Source organism: Dendropsophus ebraccatus, chromosome 5 (assembly GCF_027789765.1).
Source record: "Dendropsophus ebraccatus isolate aDenEbr1 chromosome 5, aDenEbr1.pat, whole genome shotgun sequence".
NCBI lineage: Eukaryota > Metazoa > Chordata > Amphibia > Anura > Hylidae > Dendropsophus > Dendropsophus ebraccatus.
Genome location: NC_091458.1, coordinates 22339217 through 22359957, shown reverse-complemented (window position 1 = coordinate 22359957; position 20741 = coordinate 22339217). Strand labels below are relative to the sequence as shown.

Here is a 20741-nt window from a genome sequence, read left to right as displayed (position 1 = left end):
CAACTGTATGAATATCCCAATCCTGGTTAAACCTGGATCCGGCCCATCCAGTTTTAAATTACGTTACGTCTTTAAACTTACATTTGACATGTTGCATAGACCTGTGAGGGTACTGAAACCCCCTCCAATCCTTAGTTCTAGCAGAGTGAAGCACACAGTGATGCGCTTCTCTCAATGGCTGGCTATCCAATCCGACTCATTGCACAGACTTACGATGGATCCCATCTCCTGCAATGAGTCGGCTGAGGCAGCCAGCTGGAAAGTGGTGCACGCTGCCATGCGCTTCACCCAGCTATAACGAATGGTCAGAGGGGGTGTCACTCCATAACTGTTAAATGTTAATATAAATGAAAGTAAATGTAAAAAAAAAAAAAAGTATCATAGCTAAAACAAAAAAGGGAAAACAAAATAAATAAAATAAAATAGACACTCGTTTCTGCAAACTTTCATAGACCAATACTAAGGAATATAAGAAACTTAATGTTTAATATATCTTATCAGACAAAAATGCTTTGTTCTCCTGTTATCAAGCATCTTCCTCCTCCTTACTAAACTATCATCCACTCTCACTATCAGCTTAGCAATGACTTTTGCTTATTGTAATCTTGTTGTAATTTTATTCCTGAGCTTTTACAAGTCTATGGGGGGAGGGCGGGAGAGACATAGAGTGAGAAAGACATCTAAAAGGAAAAATGGTGATAAATGCTATATACTAGATTAAGGATGACCAGATACAGTGCAGCCCCTCATGTAAAGCACGGCAGCTTATCCTGAAAAGTCACTCTTTATGCTTTTGTTTAAATCCAAGTATAATATTGCTAAATAAAAGGATAAAAACCGAGTATCCCCCTTAAACATCAACCTGTCCCCCTTAAACATCAGAATCCCATCAGGTACATAGCTTTGGGTTTTTTCCATGAAAGGATCGGCACTGGAGAGAAAATGCCGGTGGGGCAGTCTTTCTTTTTGTACTGCCGCCTGGTCTATTCCCATGCACTGACTTGGCACAAAGCACTTGAGGCGGGCCCTCCGGCCCCCAGTGTGATGAAACCCCCTCCCCTCAGGAGGAGGGAGATTACTTACCAGCAGAGAGCAGAGAACAAAGGATTACAAAGTGGGACCTGTGTCAAAGACAGTATTAAGAGGTAAGAGAGGTTAGTGCTGACTGTCAGAGGAGATAGCCCTGTGATGTAGCTGTAAATTAACTCTTTGTTGTCCTGTTTTGATGCCTCATCTCCCTCAACCCCTCCCCTCTCCATAGAGAACAATGAAGACAGGGGGGGGGGAGAGCTTCAAACTAATTTTTCAAGATAAAAATGCCTTTTTGCGGCTAATAAACCAAATTACAAAGTTTGTTAAAATCGCCTGTACTATTGATTTCTGCAAAAAAAAAAAAAAAATATTAAACGACAGTGACACTTTAAGGTTACATGTCATTTGAAGTGTTTGTAAATCAACTTTATTTACATAAAATAAATAATAAATGAAATCAATCAATAATGAAATAAATAAATAATACATAGAGAAATATATAATAATAATAACAATAATAATAATATATAATAATGTAACTAAAGTTAAAAGCAATGTTATATCAATAGCACAAAAAAAACAACATCTTAAAAACATATAACACAGCAAAATAAAATAAAATAAATAATAGACCACACCGCGACGATCAAAATCGTGTGCAATCGCAGTAACAAAAATAACTAATAAAAATCCTCCTATAGACCTCCCTATATAATGAAGCCTCTGTCTCCGTCTCTGCCCGCCCAGCACCGTCTCTCCGTCTCTCCCTCTGTCCGCCACTACCTGGGCTCCCCTTTTCTATCCGCTTTAAAGCTCCCGGATGGAAATGAATAAAAGTGCAAGGTAGTGCGAGGCAGAAGTGTCAGCAAGAAGAGAGGAGCGAGAGGGAGGAATAGAGCAAAGACAAAACCCAGGCAGGCAGGCAGCAGGCAGGCAGGCGAGCAGGCAGGGTTCCCCAGTAGGCTGCGCTGTGATTAGTGGGCTGGGAATTCTCTCCTAGCAGAGAGGCAGGGATAGATAGGATCAGCTTCCCAGTCCATAGGCAGCAGCCACAGCACAGGGCTGGATGTGTGCGAGCGGAGCTGGGAGGCAGCATGCTACTACTCTGATCCCTGTCTCTCCTATTCCAAATGGATATGATTCAGGAGCCCGCAGCACATCTGTACATCCCGCACCGCCTGCAAGGGTTAGTGCCATTCTCCTTCTCCCTTATTCTTTGTCTATTGTGTATTGTTGCTCAGCGTTAGGAATAGAAGTTGCCGCTACCTTGCCTGAAAGTTTCTGCCTATGTGAACTATGGACAAGGAGTAAAGAGGGGGGGGGGGGGTCATATAATACCCACCAAGTTCACCGGCATATGGGTCACGTTTATTCATGGCGCAACTTAGCAGAGCCGGGATTGTTAGATGGTTTCATCCGGGACTGCATATCATAAACCCGCTCGGCTCTGCTGCATCTGTACAGGCAGGTGTTTGCCAATGCATAGGAAGCGACGGTGCTGTATATATATATATATATATATATATATATATATATATATATATATATATACAGTATAGTCATTAGGATGAGATATGCAAAGCGTGGCATAGACGCCTGGCATGATGTCATGTACGCTTGGTGTTTGCATGCCCGTAGATCCACATGGCTGCCTATAGAACACACATGGTCGCATGGCATGACAGATGACGGCTGCAGATCTGCCGTTCCCTTAAACCGTGGGATTCTCTCTGGGGTGGATGAACGTGAGGAGGTTTTTTTTCTTTTTTTGGCACTGTAGGGGTTAAATCCCATTACAATGCCGGTACTGGTAATGATGTAGTGTGAGCGCTGTATGTTATTGTGCCTGAAGCGGTGACTGTCCGCTAGGAAATGCATTCTCATTGCAAAGTCAGCTCTGCCAGACCCCGGCGTGATAGGAAAGTTTCCTCGGTCTGGTGGGTGACTGATTGCTGTCGGTCGCCATATTACCCGTCAGGATTGGGTATTCACCGAGGGCGCCGAGATTTAGGGAACTCGGGACTTTCTCTTCTTCTTCCCCTTGTGCTGCCTGGGTAGCAGCAAATCTGCATGCAGAGTGGTGTGCCCGCCGGGTCATTGGCACAGCATACCCAGAGGCCCCTCCACCGCCCCCCTACAATGCATGCCTGAGCCAAAGTCCTATACTATTATTATTATTCTTTATAAGATATATATATATATATATATATATATATATATATATGATAACCAAGCATTTTTGTCTGATAAGATATACAAAATATTATATTCCTTTGTGGGTGGCACAGTATAAACTGATATTAAGGCAGATATATATATATATATATATATATATATATATATATATATATATATATATATATATATATATCTGCCGTAATAGCAGTTCATACAGTGCCACCCACAAAGAAACATAATATTTAATATATCTTATCAGACAAAAATGCTTTGTTCTCCTATTATCAAGCATCTTCCTCCTTACTAAGCCACTCTCGCTATAAGCTTAGCAATGACTATTATTTGCTGTTTACAACTTGTAACATTAAGTATGTATCAGTCTGTACTGCAGTCCTAGGATTATATTCATGAAACAGGGAGATTAGGATGAACATAACTATAGATGAAACTGTAGTAGGACCAAGTATGACTTGTAATGTTAATGCTCTATCATATAGTGCTGTGCACGTGTTAGTCTCTACTCAGTTGCAGGATTATATTCATGAATCAGGTAAATCAGAATGAACATATTTATATGCGAAAGTGTAAGAGGACCTTAAGAACTCGAGGACCCAATAGGACCCACTAAGTGTGTGTCAGTCTCTACTGCAGTCCTAGGATTATAGTCATGAATCAGGCAGCCCAGGATGACCATAGCTATAGATAAAATAACCCTTGTAATGGTAATATTGTATCATATAATGCTGTGCATGTGTCAGTCTCTACTCAGTAGTAGGATTATATTCATGAATCAGGTAGATCAGGATGAACATATCGATATGTGAAAGTGTAAAAAACATGATTAGTAATTGTAATGCTAACGTTTATATCCATTCCACTGTGCGTGTGTCAGTCTCTACTGCAGTTCTGGGATTGTATTCATGAATCAGGAAGATCAGGATGAGCATGGCTTTAGGTAAAACAGACCCAGAAAACACAACAGTTAGAACATGTAATGTTAATGTTGTACTTATATGGTGCTGGGCATGTGTCAGGCTCTGCTGCCGTTCTAGATGATGTCCATGAATCAGGTGGATCAGGATGAACACAGCTATAGATCACTAGTCATGAATCTAACCTATAAATTGGCATTGTTATTACAGCTTATGCCCCTCCTCCTGTTGCTCTGTGCAGGTGTCAGTCACTACTGCAGTTCTTGGATTGTATTCATGAATCAGGCAGTTCAGGATGAACAAAGTCATAGGTGAAACTATGGCAGGCCATGTCATAAGGGTCATTGCACAGGTCTTGAATGACATATAAATCTGCATTATTATGTCTTCTTATAGTCCTCGTATCATGTTGTGTCAGTCTTTACTGCTGTTCTTGGATTATATTCAGGAATCAGGCAGTTCAGGATGAATATAGGTGAAACCCTGAAAATACAATGATTATCACGTGCAATGGCAAAATTATGTCTAAGGGTTACAGCACAGGTCTCGTATTACATATAAATCATCGTTATTATGACCGGTTATAGTTACTCGTATGGTGCTGTGCATGGGTCAGCCTCTGCTGCAGTTCCAAGGCTGTGTGGATGAATCAGGAGGCTCTGGATGAACATAGCAATTGATAGAATTTTGGGAGGACACAGAGAACACAATGCTGCACAGAGTTGCAGCACAGTTTGCTCGGACTGGTTATAGCTCCTTATGTTGCACTAAGTATGTGTCAGTCTCTACTGTGATTCTTGAATTAGATTTAGGAACCAGAAGGATAAATACAAGAACTAGACGAGGAACTGTTACAGGGCAAGAAGAGGGATATCAGTGGAAACATTTTTCTTTCAAATCAACTGGTGTCAGCAAGTTATACAGATTTGTAATTTACTTCTATTAAAAAATCAACAGTCTTCCAGTACTTATCAGCTGCTATATGTCGTGCAGGAAGTGATGTATTCTTTCCAGTCTGACACAGTGCTCTCTGCTGCCACCTCTGTCCATGTCAGGAACTGTCCAGAGCAGGAGCAACTCCTCATAGAAAACCTCTCCTGCTCTGGACAGTTCCTGACATGGACAGAGGTGGCAGCAGAGAGCCCTGTGTCAAAATCTTCATTGTTACACTATGTGTCAGTCTCTACTGCTGTTCTTGTATTATATTCATGAATCAAAAGGCTTGGGAATAACATAGTTATAGCATAGTATACAACATATAGTTATAACATAGTCCTTCATATAAAGGGGTTGTCAATATTATTATTATTATTAGCATCTAATCTATCTATCTATCTCCTATCTATCTATCTATCTATCTATCTATCTATCTATCTATCTATCTATCTATCTATCTATCTATCTATCTCCTATCTATCTATCTATCTATCTCCTATCTATCTATCTCCTATCTATCTATCTCCTATCTATCTATCTATCTATCTATCTATCTATCTATCTATCTATCTATCTATCTATCCCCTTTCTTCTAAAACAGCACCACTCCTTCCTTTAGAATGAGTGTGATATTACAACTCAGATCCGTTCACTTTAATTGAACTGAGTTGCAATACCACACACATCCTGAGGACAAGTGTGGTGCTGTTTTTAAAAGAAAGCGTTTTTTTTTGTAATTTCATTAGAAATCGCTTCAGAGCTCAGGGATTGGACACTTTCTATCACATCTGCAGTTAAAACTATACATATGATCCCTGTCTTGAATGACATATAAACCATCTCAAACAACCGATATGGCAAACGACCTGAAATCATTCGCCCAATCACATGAACTGGTGATCATTACTTATGGTCGTTCTTGCGGTCGTTTTTTGGTCGTTTTTGCGTACGTTTAAGCTATGATTTCTTATTACACCGAAAGATGTGCGAACGATAAAACAATAAAAATAGGCCAGAATTCTATTAAATGACCAATGACTTCTTAATAATCGTCCCGTGTAACACGGCCCTTAGTCTGCACTGTTTTAACTTCTGAAATCCAGTTCTGTGTGTGTGTCAGTCTCTACCGTACTTTTTGCATTTGCATTTAGTTATATGTCATTTATATATAGAGAGAGAGAAAGAGAGAAAGAGAGACAGCACCACTCTTGTCTCTAGTTTGGGTGCAGGTTTTGCATCTCGGTTCCATTGAAGTGAATGAAGCTTAAAGGGTAACTCCACCTGAACTGGAGACAAGAGTGGTGCTGTTTCTGGAAGAAAGTGGCCGTATTTTCCTAACGATGGATAACCTCTTTAGAGTGGAAGGGAGAAAAGATACCTAATTTCTTCCAGAAACAGCGCCACTCTTGTCCTCAGTTTGTGTCTAGTAGTGTAACTCAGTTTCATTGATGTGTAATACCACACTCAACCTGAGGACAAGAGTGGTGCTGTTTTTCCAATAATGTATAACAGTCTTAATTTAAGGAAAGATGCATTAAAATCAGTGCAGGGATTGGATGCTTTCTATCACATTTTTGCACACTATACACATGATCCTCGCCTTGAATTACATTAAACTCCATTGTTATAACTGCTTATATCCAGTTCTTGCATTATATTCATGACCCAGAAAGCTCAGGATAAACATCATTATAAGTCCTTTTATATGGAGCACTGCAGTGCGGGCACCGACAAGGCCGGCAATGGTGGTATCTATAGCGGGCATCTAGAATAGCTTGGCTGGTAATTGTGGTATCTACAGCGGCATCTAGAATAGCTTGACCGGTAATGGTGGTAACTATAGCGGCATCTAGAATCACTTGGTGGTATCTATAGTCGGAGTAAAGGTGGTATCTATAGCCGAAGTCTAGAATAGCTTGGCCGGTAATGGTGGTACTGTATCTATAGCGGCCATCAAGAATAGCTTGGCCAATAATGGTGGTATCTATAGCGAGCATCTAGAAAAGCTTGGCTGGTAATGGGTGTGTCTATAGCGGGCATCTAGAATAGCTTGGCCAGTAATGGTGGTATCTATAGCGGGCATCTAGAATATTTTGGCCGGTAATGGTGGTATCTATAGCGGGCATCTAGAATAGCTTTGCCAGTAAGGTGGTATCTATAGCAGGAGTCTAGAATAGCTTGGCCAGTAATGGTGGTATCTATAGCGGGCATCTAGAATAGCTTGAACGGTAATGGTGGTACTGTATCTATAGCAGGCATTTAGAATAGCTTGGACGGTAATGGTAGTATCTATAGCAGGCATCTAGAATAGCTTGGCCAGTAATGGTGGTATCTATAGCGGCATCTAGAATAGCTTGGCCAGTAATAGTGGTATTTATAGCGGGCATCAAATATAGCTTGGCTTGTAATGGTGGTATCTATAGCGGGCGTCTAGAATAGCTTGGCTGGTAATGGTGGTATCTATAGCAGGTGTCTAGAATAGCTTGGCTAGTAATGATGGTATCTATAGCTGGCGTCTAGAATAGCTTGGACAATAATGGTGGTATCTATAGCGGGAGTCTAGAATAGCTTGGACAATAATGGTGGTATCTATAGCGGGAGTCTAGAATAGCTTGGACGGTAATGGTAGTATCTATAGCAGGCATGTGGAATAGCTTGGCCAGTAATGGTGGTATCTATAGCGGCATCTAGAATAGCTTAGCCAGTAATGATGGTATTTATAGCGGGCATCAAATATAGCTTGGCCAGTAATGGTGGTATCTATAGCAGGACTCTAGAATAGCTTGGACGGTAATGGTTGTATCTATAGCGGGAGTCTAGAATAGCTTGGCCGGTAATGGTGGTATCTATAGCGGGCGTCTAGAATAGCTTGGACGGTAATGGTTGTATCTATAGCGGGAGTCTAGAATAGCTTGGCCGGTAATGGTGGCATCTATAGCGGGCGTCTAGAATAGCTTGGCCGGTAATAGTGGTATCTATAGCGGGCATCTAGAATAGCTTGGCCGGTAATGGTGGTATCTATAGCGGGAGTCTAGAATAGCTTGGCCGGTAATGGTGGTATCTATAGCGGGAGTCTAGAATAGCTTAGCCGGTAATGGTGGTATCTGTAGCTGGCGTCTAGAATAGCTTGTCCGGTAATGGTGGTATTTATAGCGGGAGTCTAGAATAGCTTGGCCAGTAATGGTTGTATCTATAGTGGGCGTCTAGAATAGCTCTGTTGGTAATGGTGGTATCTATAGCGGGCATCTAGAATAGCTGGGCCGGTAATGGTGGTATCTATAGCGGGAGTCTAGAATAGCTCGGCCGGTAATGGTGGTATCTATAGCGGGAGTCTAGAATAGCTGGGCCGGTAATGGTGGTATCTATAGCGGGAGTCTAGAATAGCTCGTCCGGTAATGGTGGTATCTATAGCGGGAGTCTAGAATAGCTCGGCCGGTAATGGTGGGATCTATAGCAGCATCTAGAATAGCTCGGCCAGTGAAGAGTTAATGCATCAATTCCGTCCTTTTTTTTTTTCATGCGACTTGAAGCAAAAACCTGCTGTGTGCGCCGCTCTGGGACTTAATTTAATTCAATGCTTCGCCCATGTTACACTGACAGTTGACAGAAATTCAAGAGGATTAAGAGATGACTTTGGAAGCTTGCCCCATGTGCCACAATGCCCCGCAATGTTTTTGTGATGGGCTCCAGGAGGGGCGAGATGGTTGTCTGCGGCCTAAGCATTGTGCTAACAATACATTGCTGTCTGCCTGTAACAGTTGCCCCTTTAATGAGAATGGGGGGGGGGGGGCACAAACTTTAGTTTTCTACTAGGTCATTGACTCTGCTTCTTGTTTTCGCCTGGCGTCCGCACACACAGAGACGTTGCATCTTCCATTCATTCGCCCCCCCCCCCCCTTCCCGGTTGGAACGTAACAGAACTGATCCCTTGTAAAGGAGAGGAGGAGTTTTCCTGGTGGAATGTGGGTTTCTATCTGTTTCCCTCCCCGGTGCCAAGTGCACCAATCCATGGCGGGAATCCGTTACGTCGTTCCGTTAAAAATCCACTTTTTGATTTATTTATTTTTTAAAATTCAAATTTAAACTGAAGCTTTTGTGGCCGTTAATCGTTTACCCGGAGGCTGCCAAGAAAAACAAGTTCTCTTCGCTCTTTTCACAGGCGGTTTCTACGGTTACGGGTGTAATTCACAGAAGAGAATGTGAGGAGAGATTCAGTAACAGGACACATTCTCCCTGGCTGGGTAATGCCTGGGATACCGCAGCTGAAGACTTGGAGCACAGCTCTGCTACAACAGCCCTCCTTATTATACTTCAGCCTGTTAGAGAGAAAGCTCTGCCGCTAGGCAGACAATGGGGTTATATGCTCCTATAGTCCAGGCTGGGAGTGACCACTATCTGGCTGGGAAGGTAACACTATGACCTCTATGGGGAGCAGGTGCCCCCTGTATAGTGAACAAAGCTGTGCAGGACAATATAAGGAGCTGGAGAAGGTAACAAGTAACTGCTATCTAATACCAATGCTGGAGTAAAAATGCTGTGCTCTATGAGTGCTCATATACCACTGTATAGTGCTCATATAATAACATCATACAGGGCTCAAATAATACTGCCATACAGTGCTCAAATACCACCATACAGTGCTCATTAAATACCACCATAGAGTGCTTAAATACCACCATAGAGTGCTCAAATACCACCAAACAGTGCTCAAATAATAACACCATATAGTGCTCAAATAATAACACCATATAGTGCTCAAATAATATCATACAGTGCTCAAATACCACCAAACAGTGCTCAAATAATAACACCATATAGTGCTCAAATAATAACATTATACTGTGCTCAAATAACATCATACAGCGCTCAAATAATAACATCATACAGCGCTCATATAATACCGACATACAGTGTATAGATAATACCACCATACAGTGCTCAGATAATACCACCATAGAGTGCTCAAATATCATCATACAGTGCTCAAATAATTCCACCATAGAGTGCTCAAATAATACCGACATACAGTGCTTAAATAATAACACCATATAGTGCTCAAATATCATCATATAATACTTAAATAATAACATCATACAGTGCTCAAATAATAACACGAGACAGTGCTCAAATATCATCATACAGTGCTCAAATAATACCACCATACAGCACTCAAATAATACCACCATACAGTGCTCACATAATAACAACATACAGTGCTCAAATATCATCATACAGCACTCAAATATCATCATACAGTGCTAAAATAATATCACCAGACAGCGCTCAAATAATAACATCATACAGCGCTCAAATATCATCATACAGTGCTAAAATAATATCACCAGACAGCGCTCAAATAATAACATCATACAGCGCTCAAATATCATCATACAGCGCTCAAATAATATCACCAGACAGCGCTCAAATAATAACATCATACAGTGCTCAAATATCATCATACAGCACTCAAATATCATCATACAGTGCTAAAATAATATCACCAGACAGCGCTCAAATAATAACATCATACAGCGCTCAAATATCATCATACAGCGCTCAAATAATATCACCAGACAGCGCTCAAATAATAACATCATACAGTGCTCAAATATCATCATACAGCGCTCAAATACTACCACCATACAATGCTCAAATATCATCATACAGTGCTCAGGAAATAACATCATACAGCACTCAAATACCACCATATAGTGCTCAAATAATACCACCATACAGTGCTCAAATAATACCATCATACAGTGCTCAAATAATAACATCATACAGTGCTCAAATAATACCACCATACAGTGCTCAAATAATACCACCATACAGTGCTCAAATAATATGCTCAAATAATACCACCATACAGTGCTCAAATATCATCATACAGTGCTCACATAATAGCACTACACAGTGTTAAACTACTAACACTATACTGTGCTTAAATAATACTGCCACCTACTGCCCAGATAATAGACCCAGTGGTTCCCAAATAAATGTGCACTTATATCAATCTATACGGAGGAAGATGAGACTCTTAGAAAAACTGTTGATTTAAAGGTGTTGTCCAGGATTAGAAAAAGCAGAGCTACTTTCTTGCAAAAACACCCCCACCCCTGTCCTCAGGCTGTATGTGGTATTACAATTCAGCTCCAGAGCGCGCTCAGTAATGCTTCACATTCATCTCAAGGGGACAGACTCAATCTATTGCCATCTATGTCCATGAGTCTTTCTGTAAAGCATGTCCCTAAATGCTGTTAAAACAGCTCAGGCAAGATGGCCGCCCCCATAACAATGTACAAATAGTGAAATATAAAAAGAATTACAGTCAGAAAATAGGAACCGATTAGATAAAAAAAAAAAATTGTATCTGACTCTAATCAGTATAAGAAAATCTAGGCGATACATTCCCTTTTAGCCACAGAATTGATGTGACAGGACTGCTTACACTGCAGCTGAGGGTCCTTTAAGTGGTTACGGTAATTGCCCCCTTTGCTTTCTCTATAATTTTGCCTTTTGCGACCTTCAAAGGGGTTAAAGATATTCTGGAAACAATTTCACCTGGAATAAACCTATAATTGCTGCCTATGAAAGCCCCCCCTCCCCCCCCCCCCATATGTGTGATAGGAAAGTTACTGTGTGAGAGCTCCACCGGGAAAGAATCACAGTTATACCCCCTCCCCAAATAATGGCAGAGGGGAAAAGAGAAGAGATGGATAGGGATGGAGATTGCCTGGCATTGCATTATCCAGCGGGCAGAATTACGGAAGACAGAGGTGGAGACATTCAGCAACTCAGTTTCAGAATGTCATGTAGTGGTCATGCTTAGTGGTCACACCATATAGTGGTCATGCTTAGTGCTCACTAGAGATAAGCGAACCGGGTTCGGGTTCGAGTCCATCCGAACCCGAACGTTCGGCATTTGATTAGCTGCTGAACTTGGATAAAGCTTGAAACTTGGATAAAGTTCTAAGATTGTCTGGAAAACATGGATACAGCCAATGACTATATCCATGATTTCCACATAGCCTTAGGGCTTTATCCAACTTCAGCAGCCACCGCTAATCAAAGTTCGGGTTCGGATGGACTCGAGCATGCTCCAGGTTCGCTCATCTCTAGTGCTCACACAATATAGTAGTCATGCTTAGTGGTCACACCATACAGTAGTCATGCTTAGTGCTCACACCATCTAGTGGTCATGCTTAGTGGTCACACCATACAGTTATCATGCTTAGTGGTCACACCATATACTGATCATGTTTAGTGGTCACACCATATAGCGGTCATGCTTAGTGCTCACACCATATAGTAGTCAAGCTTAGTGGTCACACTATATAGTGGTCATGCTTAGTAGTCACACCATACAGTGATCATGCTTGGTAGTCACATCATATAGTGATCATGCCTAGTGCTCACACGATATAGTAGTCAAGCTTAGTGGTCACACCATACTGTGATCATGCTTAGTGCTCACACCATATAGTAGTCATGCTTAGTGGTCACACCATATATTGGCCTTCATTAATTGTTACACCATATAGCGATCATGCTTAGTGCTCACACCATACAGTGATCATGCTTAGTGGTAACACCATATAGTGGCCTTCATTATTAGTCAAACCATATAGCGATCATGCTTAGTGGTCACATCATACAATGGTTTTGCTAAATGGTCACACCATATAGTGGTCACATTTAGTGGCCATACTTAATAGTCACCCTGTATAGCGGTCACACTATATAGTAGTGTTGCTCAGTGGTCCACCATATAGTGGTCATGCTTAGTGTCCCCTATACAGGTAACTGTAGCTGATTACGAGGAGTGCTCCTTTTTTAGAGGATTTTCAGTCTCAGGCATAATTCACACATCTGTTGTTCTGTCCGCAATTGCAGAACATGAAACCAATGTTATCCTAGGGCCCCATTCACACGTCCGTACGTGTATACGGGGCCGCTATCCGTGCCGCGAAAACAACGGACATGGTGTAATGCGGGTCCGCGGCCACGGACTGCACTACGGGTGTGTGAATGTGGCCTCAGACATAGATACTTTGTTTCACACAAAAGCAAAAGTCCAGAGCAACACAAAACAATATAAGAAAACAAAAAGTTGATAGGATTTTCTATATTTTTCTGCAGGAACACTCTGCATCTCATCTTGACGTGACCGCGACCCGGCAGTCTCCAGATATCCATCCAGGGTAGATTTCAGGTCACCACGACTTGTTGGTTGTCACACAACTTTTTGGCTGCGAATCATCGCAATGCAGGCGGCACAAGACGACGATTTTGCTTGCCACTCACGTCCCCCTTTTAGCGGTATTTTTTATGGTGATTTTAGTCGTTAGTATTGCGCTTCTCCCCTCTACCTCCCTCGCCTGCCGGTGTGAACCCGGCCTAATCCTTGTACAAATAACAAGCAGAGCTCCTGAATATATAACCAGAATTTTTTTGTCTCTCTTGGCCCTGTAACCGGTGGTGCCGAACATGTGAGGCTTATGCATATTTAGTATTTAGTTTTATTTATTATGATTCTATTATTTGAATTATTCATAGTTGACAATTTTAAGAGCAGGGGTGGGAGGCTGAGTTTATTACCGCGGGTTTTGGTGAACTTTTACCATTGGCGTCGGCAAATCTCCAGGTTTAGACGCATGACATACTGTATCCATGGACCTCCATTAGCCAACGAGAGTCAGAGGAGAGTCACTGAGGGTCGGATTGGGTGGCATATAGCGGGTTTTATGTTTACTTGTTGTATGGAATAGACAGTGTACAACTCATTGTATATACCTCCGATCTACACAGCTCAGTGTATATACCTCCCATAGACACCACACAACTCAGTGTATATACCTCCAATCTACACAGCTCAGTGTATATACCTCCTATAGACAATGTACAACTCAGTGTACACTACCGTTCAAAAGTTTGGGGTCACCCAAACAATTTTGTGTTTTCCATGAAAAGTCACTTTTATTCACCACCATACGTTGGGAAATGAATAGAAAATAGAGACAAGACATTGACAAGGTTAGAAGTAATGATTTGTATGTGAAATAACATTGTTCTTACATCACACTTTGCTTTCGTCACAGAATCCTCCTTTTGCAGCAATTCCAGCATTGCACACCTTTGGCATTCTAGCTATTAATCTGTTGGGGTAAGCTGGAGAAATTGCCCCCCACGCTTCTAGAAGCAGCTCCCACAAGTTGGATTGGTTGGATGGGCACTTCTGGCGTACCATACGGTCCAGCTGCTCCCACAACAGCTCAATGGGGTTCAGATCTGGTGACTGCGCTGGCCACTCCATTACCTATGATAGAATACCAGCTGCTGCTTCTGCTGTAAATAGTTCTTGCACAATTTGGAGGTGTGTTTAGGGTCATTGTCCTGTTGTAGGATGAAATTGGCTCCAATCAAGCGCTGTCCACTGGGTATGGCATGGCGGTGCAGAGTGATAGCCTTCCTTATTCAGAATCCCTTTTACCCTGTACAAATCTCCCACCTTACCAGCACCAACCCCAGACCATCACATTACCTCCACCATGCTCAACAGATGGCGTCAGGCATTCTTCCAGCATCTTCTCATTTCTTCTGCGTCTCACAAACGTTCTTCTTTGTGATCCAAACACCTCAAACTTGGATTCATCCGTCCACAACACTTTTTTCCAGTCTTCCTCTGTCCAATGTCTGTGTTCTTTTGCCCATCTTAATCTTTTTCTTTTATCGGCCAGTCTCAGATATGGCTTTTTCTTTGCCACTCTGCCCTGAAGCCCAAAATCCTGCAGCCGCCTCTTCACTGTAGATGGTGACACTGGTGTTTTGCGGGTACTATTTAATGAAGATGCCAGTTGGGGACCTGTGAGGCGTCTGTTTCTCAAACTAGAGACTCTAATGTGCTTATCTTCTTGCTTAGTTGTGCCACGCGGCCTCCCACTTCTTTTTCTACTCTGGTTAGAGCCTGTTTGTGCTGTCCTCTGAAGGGAGTAGTACACACCGTTGTAGGAAATCTTCAATTTCTTAGCAATTTCTCGCATAGAATAACCTTCATTTCTAAGAACAAGAATAGACTGTCGAGTTTCAGATGAAAGTTCTCTTTTTCTGGCCATTTTGAGCGTTTAATTGACCCCACAAATGTGATGCTCCAGAAACACAATCTGCTCAAAGGAAGGTCAGTTTTGTAGCTTCTGTAACGAGCTAGACTGTTTTCAGATGTGTGAACATGATTGCACGAGGGTTTTCTAATCATCAATTAGCCTTCTCAGTCAATGAGCAAACACATTGTACCATTAGAACACTGGAGGGATAGTTGCTGGAAATGGGCCTCTATACACCTATGTAGATATTGCATCAAAAACCAGACATTTGCAGCTAGAATAGTCATTTACCACATTAGCAATGTATAGAGTGTATTTCTTTAAAGTTAAGACTAGTTTAAAGTTATCTTCATTGAAAAGTACAGTGCTTTTTTTCTTCAAAAAACATTTCAATGTGACCCCAAACTTTTGAACGGTAGTGTATATACACTGCTTGTGGGTAAAGAACAGACAAAAATACAAAAAGTGAAACAGCAACCTACAGGTGCAAGCTCTTACCATATATACTCCTCCCAGTGTACACATGATAAAAACCTGCTCTGTTAATATTGGAAAATGAGGATCTTAGCAAACTATTTGATCAAACAGCGTGTACCATGTCACCACGTTAAGGTGTCCTCAGAGACATGGTCCCTACTCTAGTATTTTCACACTCTCCTGGGCTGAACAAGCCTACAGCTGGGTAGAAAGGATCCAAATGATCTCTTTATATAGCACCCTTGGGACATGGGTGGAGTGCAAGCCAACAGGAGGTAGCCACCCACCCCCCCCCCCACACACACACACACACACACACACATTCAACAGAAAAAAAAAAGGAAAAATTGGCAACACCTCTATGCCTCTGTTCACACTGCAGATTGCACGCTGCATGTGGCTAAAGTACAGACAAAAATACAAAAAGTGTAAGCGCTTACCTTATATACACCCCCGGTGTACACACGATAAAAACCTACTCATTTGGCTCCTCTCTACGCAGCTGTGGGCTTGTTCAACCCGGCAGAGGCCATTGCTAGTGTGAAAATGCTAGAGCAGGGACCATGTCTCTGAGGATGCCTTAACGTGGTGGCATGGTACACTCTGATCAAATAGTTTGCTAAGATCCTAATTTTTCAATATTTACAGAGCAGGCTTTTATTGTGTACACTGTACATATGGTATATATGGTAAGAGCTTGCACCTGTGGGTTGCTGTTGCACTTTTTGTATTTTTGTTTATACCTTCTATAGACACCACACAACTCAGTGTATTCCTCCTATAGACAATGTACAGCTCAGTGTATATACCTCCTATAGACAATGTAAAGCTCAGTTTATATACCTCCTATAGACAATGTACAACTCAATGTATATACCTCTGATAGACACAACTGAGTGTATATACCTCTAACAGACAATGTACAACTCAGTGTATATACCTCTGATAGACACAACACAGTGTATATACCTCTGATAGACACAACTCAGTGTATATACCTCCGATAGACACAACTCAGTGTATATACCTCCTATAGACACAACTCAGTGTATATACCTCCGATAGACACAACTCAGTGTATATACCTCCTATAGACACAACTCAGTGTATATACCTCCGATAGACACAACTCAGTGTATATACCTCCGATAGACACAACTCAGTGTATATACCTCGTATAGACACAACTCAGTGTATATACCTCCGATAGACACAACTCAGTGTATATACCTCCTATAGACACAACTCAGTGTATATACCTCTGATAGACACAACTCAGTGTATATACCTGCTATAGACACAACTCAGTGTATATACCTCCGATAGACACAACTCAGTGTATATACCTCCTATAGACACCACACAACCCAGTTTATATGCTCTTATAGACAATGCCATCCTTATAGTTATGGCTTTGCCTCAGTCTGGGATGATGGGGGTTGTAGCTTTTATTACAGCACTTTGCTTTATGGCAGTTCATTGCTTGATCACTTGGACTCATCTGTTAAACATAAAAAGAAATAAAAGATTCTTCCTAAAGCCTGGAATGTGATTAGGTTACCATGGTAACGGGAGATGCTTCCGATTACCAGGCAGCGCTGACTTTTATTTTGAAGAGCCCAAAATGCTGAAGTGGTGAGATTGTCTCCTCCGTACATTATCCATAGCCGGCCTTTGATGGCGACTGATGGTGCGCGGGGCGGCCGGGCGGCTCACAGGCGCGGTAGGCTGCAGATTAAGCTGCGTTTGAGGGAAATTCTTTGAAAATCATCCAGAGTGGGGAGAAGTGTGATAGCCTGACATGACGGCTACTGCCAGGGAGGGAGGGGGCGCTCTAATCCTCTCTGACTATAGCACACTATACAGCCAGCTGCTTCCTATTACATGGGGCAATGCTAACGTGGGCTGTGAGGGATACTCCGGGGATACACCACATCTAAATATCTATCTTCTATCTATTATCTATCTATCTATCTATCTATCTATCTATCTATTTATCTATCTATCTCCTATCTATCTATCTATCTATTATCTATCTATCTATCTATCTATCTATCTATCTATCTATTATCTATCTATCTAATCTCCTATCTATCTATCTATCTATCTATCTCCTATCTATCTATCTATCTATCTATCTATCTATCTATCTATCTATCTATCTCCTATCTATCTATCTATCTATCTATCTATCTCCTATCTATCTATCTATCTATCTATCTATCTATCTATCCTCCCCTATCTATCTCTCCTATCTATCTATCTATCTATCTCCTATCTATCTATCTATCTATCTATCTATCTATCTATCTATCTATCTCCTATCTATCTATCTATCTATCTATCTATCTATCTATCTATCTCCCCTATCTATCTCTCCTATCTATCTATCTATCTCCTATCTATCTATCTATCTATCTATCTATCTATCTATCTATCTATCTATCTCCTATCTATCTCCTATCTATCTATCTATCTCCTATCTATCTATCTATCTATCTATCTCCCCTATCTATCTATCTCCTATCTATCTATCTATCTATCTATCTATCTATCTATCTATCTATCTATTATCTATCTATCTCCTATCTATCTATTATCTATCTATCTCCTATCTATCTCCTATCTATCTATCTATTATCTATCTATCTATCTCCTATCTATCTATCTATCTATCTATCTCCTATCTATCTATCTCTCTATCTATCTATCTATCTATCTATCTATCTATCTCTTATATATTTATCCTTTTACCTAAGTACATGCATAGATCCATACATAGACTATTACATTGACTGATAGATAATAGATAGATAGATAGATAGATAGATAGATAGATAGATAGGAGATAGATAGATAGATAGGAGATAGATAGATAGGAGATAGATAGATAGATAGATAGATAGATAGATAGATAGATAGATAGATAGATAGGAGATAGATAGATAGATAGATAGGAGATAGATAGATAGATAGATAGATAGATAGGAGATAGATAATAGATAGATAGATAGATAGATAGATAGATAGATAGATAGATAGATAGATAGATCATATATGAACCAAAGCAGAGAATCACTTCAAAGACTGGATAATTTAGCTATTCATATAGATGGGCACTATGTAGGACCCTGCATCCATACATTAAAACAACAACGCATTGTTCTCAATGAGCACAGTGTAATGCTATGTGTCACCTGTGGGGGCACTGCAGGGAAATTTAAGATTTGTTAGCAGATTCCAGCACAGATCGCAGCTGCTCTAATCCAATTGTCCTATATAGCGAGTTATTTATCTTGTTTGTGTCATTTTGCTTACTTTGCATTCTCATGTGGCAGAAGCATAGGCCAGTATGTGATATAGAAGCACCGTCCCATTTACATGGTGGAGATGATAATTAATGGCGGCTGACTGCGGGGGTGCAGCGGGGATGCAGCGGGGGTGCAGCCGGCTATCACATGCGTTCCTTTATTAGGCCGCAGCCAGTAGGCTCAGTTAATGTGATTTTATCCTTATTTACAGCCAATTACAACTCATGTCAGCAAGTATTTCCCTGGAGGTTCCTATCCTGGAAGGATGGCTGTATGCGTTACATCGGCTTCTGTGTGATGCACACTACCCCCATATTGTGTGTAGCACCAACCTATGCTGTAGCGTTGTACAATGATGAGGATCACAATTCCTTACCATATCTTATACACTCAGCATTATCTTTGTCCACCCAAGGACATTAACCTACAGATGAAGCAGAGCTGAACGCATCATTCCGACCCCTGTTGTGGTTCAGCATGGTAATATTAAAGGGTTTGTGTTTCTTTGTTTTACCCAGAAACAGCACCACTCTTGTGTATAGGCCATGGCTGGTATTGCAGCTTAGCCATACTTAAATGGGGTATTCCCCTATTTAGGTATACCTGTGGGACTGGTCAAATTAAATATTTTTGTAAATACATTCATTTAGTAAACTAGCCTCTTTCTCTTGATACGGCTGCTCTTCCCCCCCCATTGTTGACAGCTCGTTGCCTAGGTTACTGACCACCACTCTGCTCTAAAACCAGGGATCCGTCTGGTGTATATATAGCTCCAGCGAAAAGCTGGTTTCAGAATATTATATAGCTTCTTAATTTACTTCTATTTAAAATCTCCAGTCTTCCTGTACTTATCAGCTGCTGTATATCCTGCATGAACTGTACAGAGCAGGAGAGGTTTTCTATGAAGATTTTCTACTGCTCTGGACAGTTCCTGACATGGACAGAGGTGGCAGCAGAGAGCGCTGTGTCAGACTGGAAAGAATACACCACTTCCTGCAGGACATATAGCAGCTAATAAATACAGGAAGACAAGATTTTTTTTAACAGAAGTAATTCACAAGCCTGTATAGGTTTCTGACACCATCTAATTTATAAAAAAAAAAAACACATATTTTTAGCTGGAGTACCTCTTTAAGGCCCTATTAACGCAGCACTGGTTTAGGTGAAAAATCTGTGCCATGTCAACTTCAACTTGATTTACTCACCTGCGAACTGTCTCCCATTGATTTCAATAGGCAAAGAGCACAAATGTTTCTGCAAAAAAAAAAGAAAAGAAAAAAAAAAACATGAAAAATTAATGAGAGAAGGGTGCAAATTTTTCTGCTAAAAAAACATAAAAAATTAATTAGAAAATGGGGCACATTTTTCTGCTAAAAAAAAAAAAAACATGAAAAATCAAAGCAACCAATAGATTTCCACCAGATTTATCTGCTCTGCTATATCTTCACATGACGACGCTCGGCTCTGCTACATCTGTAATATGTTCCGGTATATTTTTTGAACAGCCACCATTTATCGTTAACCGTTTAATGGCCATACTCAGCGTTGCGTAGTGCTCAGCCAGCCAGGGCTTGTTGTGCTCCTCCTGTAATGACTTCTGTATCTGGAGGGCAAATTCACAAATCCCCCCCTTTTATATAAGCCGAACCTGAAATCATTAACATGTTTGACATAGTTGTGTGAGTGGAGGAATGTGCCACTAGGATTTCCCACAACGCGCCGGGAAATAGCTGAGCCGAGCGGCTGCCATGCTACCCATTAGTATTCACAGCAAA

General features: G+C 41.1%; 1 protein-coding gene across 4 annotated transcripts in view; it reads left to right on the top strand.

The window, feature by feature from the left end:
• The first annotated feature begins 2134 nt into the window (after window positions 1–2134).
• FAT3 (FAT atypical cadherin 3) overlaps window positions 2135–20741 on the top strand; it is a 485754-nt gene continuing 467147 nt past the window's right edge. For all 4 annotated transcript variants that reach the window (XM_069969660.1, XM_069969659.1, XM_069969657.1 and 1 more), the window contains exon 1: window positions 2135–2218. The gene's annotated coding sequence lies outside the window, so the exon portion shown is untranslated. The remainder of the gene's footprint in view (window positions 2219–20741) is intronic.